We start from the raw sequence: 6,088 nt of genomic DNA on the forward strand, positions 1-6,088 counted from the left end.
CGACCTGGCACCCCGCTCACACGGTCCTGACAAGGAGGATGTCTGTCCGGTGCCAACACCTTCTCCACCCAGCAATTACACGGTCACCCCCTGGGCAGTCAACGATATCGAAAGGCCACCTTTTTAGGGCAAGTTTCCCTAGGTTGTTTGCTTAATATCAATATTCCGTAATGGGGAAAAACCACACCCAGCATTAGCAAAACTAATAAGGGGACAAACAAATGAAGCTGTTGGGATTTCACCTAGAGGAAGGACTTCTTTCATCAAGGAAACTGGCTTTGGTTGGAAATGGTAATCAAGTCAAAACTGAGGTTAAGGCCAGGATAAATCCAGATCTTTTTCAGAAGTTTGGGAGGAAACAGTTCTCTGTAACGTGGTAAGGCTCCTGAGTTTCAACTGTGAAAAACGCTGAGAGCAAAGAGCCCTTCTATATCTGTGAATGATACAACACCCAGCAGAATCTCAGTCAACATTTCAGAAATGTTCAAATCAACGAATTCACCTGCTTGCGGAATTGGCACCAGGTGCCTCACTGCTAGCCTTGGGCAGGATGCCTTTGAAGTGAGAGGGAAGGGAACTTATGTGGACTGTGCCTCTATCATGTGGCATGGACTAGGCCGTCTGCTTTAAATGGATTATCTCATCATTGTCACCTCAACCATGCGAACTAGGTATTATAATCTCCTTTTTCCATCAAAAGACTGAGGTTACAAAATTCACCCTAAAGTACCCAGAGACTTACCAGTAAGAGGAGGGGCACAGAGAGTTGGGGCTCAATGTAGTGTACACACAGAGGGGAATCTGTGAAGGCTTTTGGACAGAAGACGTGGAGAATGTCCTATTTTAGAAGAACTTATTTGTTTTCCTAATAGGAATGGTTTGGAAAGGGGAGGGTTCAGAGCAGGACAAAAGGTTTGAAGGTCAATATGGGAGAACTGACGTGAAAAAAAAATGTAGATAGGGAGGAAAAGACTGGACAGATTAGGGGCATTGTGACTTTAGAATCACCAAGGCTTCATGAATGATTGGATACACTTCGTGGAGATGGACTTAAGAAAAGGAAGAAGTCCCAATTGACTGAGGGGGCATGAATAAGAAATCTAGTGTATTACTGACTGGAAAAAAATGGGGACGTTTAGGAGCAGGAGAGCTGCTTTTTTTGAGCAAATGTTTAAAATAGTGTGGTTTAAGCATGTATTTACTGTATTAGTGGGGCATGCACAGAGGACTGTTTTATAATATTATCTAGAAAAGGCAGATAGTTGGGTAAAGGAAGCCCTTAGTGCCGTTGAGAGAGTAAGCATGCAAATTGTAAATGGTCACTGTTAAAACCATAACCAGGCATGGCTGTTCATGTTAAATAAACCCAGAGTTGAAAGAAAATTTCTAACAAAAATAAAATGCTGCTACGGCTCTGAGTTAAATGGTCATTAGGGACCTCTTCTATTATCATTCATTTACTCCAAATTATATTTACTTAAAAGGAAACAAGAATATATATGGAAGAATTTTCATAAGTTCATAGACTCTTAGAATGAAGAAAGGAAACTGAGAAATCATTTAATCTGACCCCATTTTTTTAATCATTTGGCAAGTGGCAAAATTGAGAATCAAATTCTCAGCATCTAATATTAAAACTTAAAATTAAGGATGAGGCAAATATAACACTTTTATCTTTCACCAGTTCTGGATAGTCAGTTTGTATTTTTGTTATGAAATCAATTCTGGACTTCAAAATTGTGACTCTGAATTGCACATAAAGAATTCAACTGGCTGTGGTTCCATAGTAGGCAAGGGCTTGTTGCAATCTTATTAATTGAAACCAAATGCGTTAGAAAGCACAGGTAATGAGAATGGTTGCAAGGGTAGCCCTTGCTTTGTAAATATGACTCCCAGGTAGATTCCACACCCAGATTTACATCTGGTCCATAAATGGTAGAGTTTCAGGTCCCCATCACATCCCACCATGGCTGCCTCAGCCTAGAGCTTCCAATTGCACAGCAGCTTTATATAAGACCTCCAGGGGTTTTAAAAGTAATGGTCCAGAGGTCATTCCAAGGTTCAAAACTAGCACCCACTCTTGGCAACTGCTTCTAGTCCTGTCCAGAGATTTACTTGTGGTGTCCTCAGGAGTTTTTCATTGAAAATATGTGGACCCTGAGACTACAGTTGGGGTTGCCAAGATAATTATTTCTCCTTCGGTCATGTCTCATGTCCCTACCATTTCTGCCAAGACACTTACCTTATTTGAAACATTATTAATGCTCCTCCTCTAATGCAACTTCATCTCCAGCTCTTTGGCCAGCATTTGGTTTCCTCTTGTTGAAGAGCTTCACATGCGTAGCCAGTGACTGTTATGGTTTTTCAACCACAGTTTCTTTCATGTCTTTTAGAAAATTTCTGGTTAATTCCAACAAACTAGGCAACGTAAAACTTCACTTAGCATCACTACCCTAAATATCCATTTACTAAGTACATGTTATGTACAAGGCAGGCACAGCAGGATAAAGCAGATGCTTGCCCACAAGCTTCAGTGACTAGTCAGAGTTGCTTTTTAATATGGGTTCTACTTAGGGAAAGGAAACTAGAGGACATGAGATATGTGCTATTGACCAATCCCTGGGCTTCTTTCTTTTCTTGGTTTACCACAAAATTCCAAACCACCATCGTGGTTTTTTATTTTATTTTTTTCTTTTTTTGCCATTTATGGGAGGCTGATGATAAGGTAGTGAGAGAGCTGGAATAATAAGCTTTTGATACGCTGGTGTCATGCAGTCCTGTGCTTGATTTTCTACCTGAACTAGACAGTGAGGCTGTCCTACTTTCACCACATCTAGCCAAGGAGGGATTTTGAGAACAGTGAACACTTAATATAGAAAAAAAAAATGCGTCTAAGGTGGCACTTTGCCATCTTGACAAGAGTCACACCTGTCACTTCATTGCATTTCATTCTTTACACTTTAAGTTTTTGTACCATAAAGTTTTAAAATTTAAATTTCAACATGGAATTTCACATGCCAAAACATTTTTCCACCTCTGCAAGCATCTGTTGTTTTAAAAGGAAACTGATATACAAAATTGCAAATTTACAAAGTTGAGATAATTAGAAACATAGAACTTTGGAATTTTCAAGTTAGAGCACAACTTATGTTAAAAGGCTATATCTCAAGAATATTAATTGTGGCATTAATTTTCTTTTCTTTTTATGCATGGACAGGCACTAAGAATCGAACCCACGTCTCCAGCATGGAAGGCAAGAACTTTGCCTGCAAGCCACTGTGGCCCGCCTGCCTGTGGCATTAATTTAAAAGGCAAAAAATTAGACTCAACCTTAATGTCCCTTAATAGGGGACTGCTTAAATAAATTGTGGTACCTCCATATATTAGAATACTATTCTTCTATTCAAAAGAGTAAAGTGGCTTTATGGAGATGAAAAAACTTTGAGATATATTATTGTTAGGTGAAAAAGTAAGATTGAGACCAGTGTATATAATATCCGACCATTCGTGTGAAAGCAAACTGCATCTCTGTATTTGCTTATATATGCATATAACATTTCTAGAAGGACGCACAAGATGCTGGTAACAGTGGTTGTCCTTCGGCAGGGTAGGGAAAAGAGATGGGAGAGAGAGATATCTTTGATTCTATACCCTTTAGATTTTTTTTGACTGGGTTTTTGAATTAAGTATTCAAAAATATCTTTTTAAACTACATTTATTGGGAAAATGTGCTATTGTCCTCACCTTTCTATTTGTATCTATAAATAACCAAACCTCATTATTTTTTCAAAAAAGTAGCCTAGTCACAAGGAAGAGGAAGTTGAGGGAGTCCTGTGAGTTGCACGTGTCGAGTCCGGGGCTTCCCAGTCAAGGGAAATATTCCCAGGGTCCTGCGGAAGGGGAGATCCCATAATTGCTCAGGATTCCCAGCCAGCGTTAATGGGATTAGTCATTGTTTTTACAATTTAGTTTTCGAAAGTTCTGAACATATATTCTGTGAAGAACTTCAAAGGGAGCTGCTTTAACTAAGGGGTGCATTTAGGGAAGTTCTCATCAGCAAATATAGGAGGAAGTTCACAGAAGTTGGAGGCGTCACAGTAGGTCAGTAGGAGACATGGGGCAGATGGAGCATGTTTTCTCATAATACCCATTACCTAGAATTCTTTCTGTTTATTTGTTTGATTGTTTCTGTCTTGCTGCCTGTGATGTCTTCAATTTCCCTGTGCCTGAAATGTGGAAGGGACTCAGGACAGTGGGGGACAACTGGAACTAGGGACTTTCATACCCCGTGACTCTGCAATCTGTAGCTGCTTATTTAGACTTTTATCTGTTAGAAGATAGTAATGACACCGTCGTGGGAACTAGGACTCAGTACTAGGGCAATGTGCTGCTAAGTCAGAATTAAATTTCAAAGGAACAGGGGAATTAGTGAAATATTCAAGCGTGATGAGACAAAGCAAAGAACCAGCTATTGGACTAGCAGAACAAGGCAGGGTTTGGTTGTAAAAAAAAAAAAAAAGAAGAAGAAGAAGAAGAAAAGAAAACCACTATACAATAAACTAAAACAAATCAATCTTCAAACACACTGCAAATAGTAACAAAATAAAAGAGCAGAGAGAGTCCTATTATGACTTCTTGCAGTTTACAGGAAGAGCAAAATTATCAGTAAAGCTAATTTGCTGCTGAGTCACTGTGCCGCTGGCGACTCGGTGGTTAGAATAGGACAAGGCACCTAGACTTAGGGTCTAAGCTGGCTTCAGAGTATAGCAGGCAAGACAGGACAGGGTGAGTGAGGCTAACGGCTCAGATCAGAAAGGATACAGGGGAAACCACCAACCTAGATGGTTTCAAGTACTCACTTTCAATCTTAGTTAAGTGACATCTCCCAAATCACTCAGCAGAGCCAGGATTTAAATTCAAGCCTCTAGCTCCAGAGCCCATACTCGTAACCAATGGGCTCTCCTTCTTGCCCCATGAGGCTGTTAGCAGAATTATATGGGATAGTTTGTTAAAACTCTGACCTTTGGGATATGCTCAATAATTGTTTGCTGTAAATACAGACTCTATCTCTGCCCCTAAGAAGATTAGGTCCAATGAGGGAGCTAACAATCCAATAAAGAAATGAAGGAGTTGGAAGAAAGACATTTGAATACTAAGAAGACCCTTTACTATATTTTAAACGCCTTCTGTCCTCCACATCCCTTCTTGGTGAAGAAACTTGCTACTAAGTAACTGTGATAATGCCATTTTTTTTATGAAGAAAATATTAAAATAAGGGCAGATGTTGGGAAAAAGATGATGAATTCAGTTTTGGACATGTTGAACCTGAGGTGCTCTGGAATATTCAATTAGAGATAATCAGTAGGCTGGACAAATGGCAACACTATTCACCTTATTATTCAAGCACCCATCCTTGATTCTTCCCTTTTCTCATCCTCACATCTAATCCAGCAGCCAGGCCTTGGTGGTTCCACCTTCAAAATGTATCCATTATCTGCCCTCTTCTCTTCTTCTCTGCTACTACCCTAATCCAAAATACCACCATCACTCTGTGCCTTTCTTTCTTAAGCTGTAAAATGGGGATACTAACAGTGTTTACCTTATAGCATTGTTGTAAGCCTTAAGTAAGATAATATATGTAAAACACTTAGAATGGTACCTAGTGCATAGAGGAAGTAAAGAGAGGACCAAGATTGTGTAGGGTCATGGACTCCAAGGAAAATATGTTTTTAGATAAAAAGTAGTTATCAGAGGTTAAGAAGATTGGGAACTTCCAAACATGTAACGTACTGTTTGGACATGTTTACACAAGAGTGGTGAAACAGAAAGTTACATACAATCAGTTAATCAGATTAGTGTATACTACCATCATCTACAGAGAGGTTGAGTTAGTTGTATCTCTTGGTTAGAAGGAAGAAGACTTGGCCAGAATCTGGTTGACTCAGAATATCTCTGCTGAATGAGAACTTGTTGTGCCAGGCCATCTCATAGGCTGCTGACTAGCTTCTGGTTGGCTTCCTTTTGGGGTCAGTTGTCTAGTTCTGTTCAATCAGTGGAGGTCAGAGAGGGGCTGCCTTGTTAGCTAAAG

At 39.8% G+C, this 6,088-nt stretch overlaps 1 protein-coding gene across 3 annotated transcripts in view; it reads right to left on the bottom strand.

The window, feature by feature from the left end:
- Nucleotides 1-2,554, bottom strand: part of ZC3H12C (zinc finger CCCH-type containing 12C) — a 77,915-nt gene extending 75,361 nt beyond the window's left edge. Inside the window, exon 1 of one of the 3 annotated variants that reach the window (XM_077113033.1) lies at nt 2,243-2,554. The gene's annotated coding sequence lies outside the window, so the exon portion shown is untranslated. Of the gene's footprint in view, nt 1-4; nt 857-2,242 lie in introns of those variants that run through there. The other 2 variants (XM_077113035.1, XM_077113034.1) reach the window with 2 other exon arrangements.
- Nucleotides 2,555-6,088: the final 3,534 nt, after the last annotated feature.

Source organism: Tamandua tetradactyla, chromosome 8 (genome assembly GCF_023851605.1).
Source record: "Tamandua tetradactyla isolate mTamTet1 chromosome 8, mTamTet1.pri, whole genome shotgun sequence".
Taxonomy (NCBI): Eukaryota; Metazoa; Chordata; class Mammalia; order Pilosa; family Myrmecophagidae; genus Tamandua; species Tamandua tetradactyla.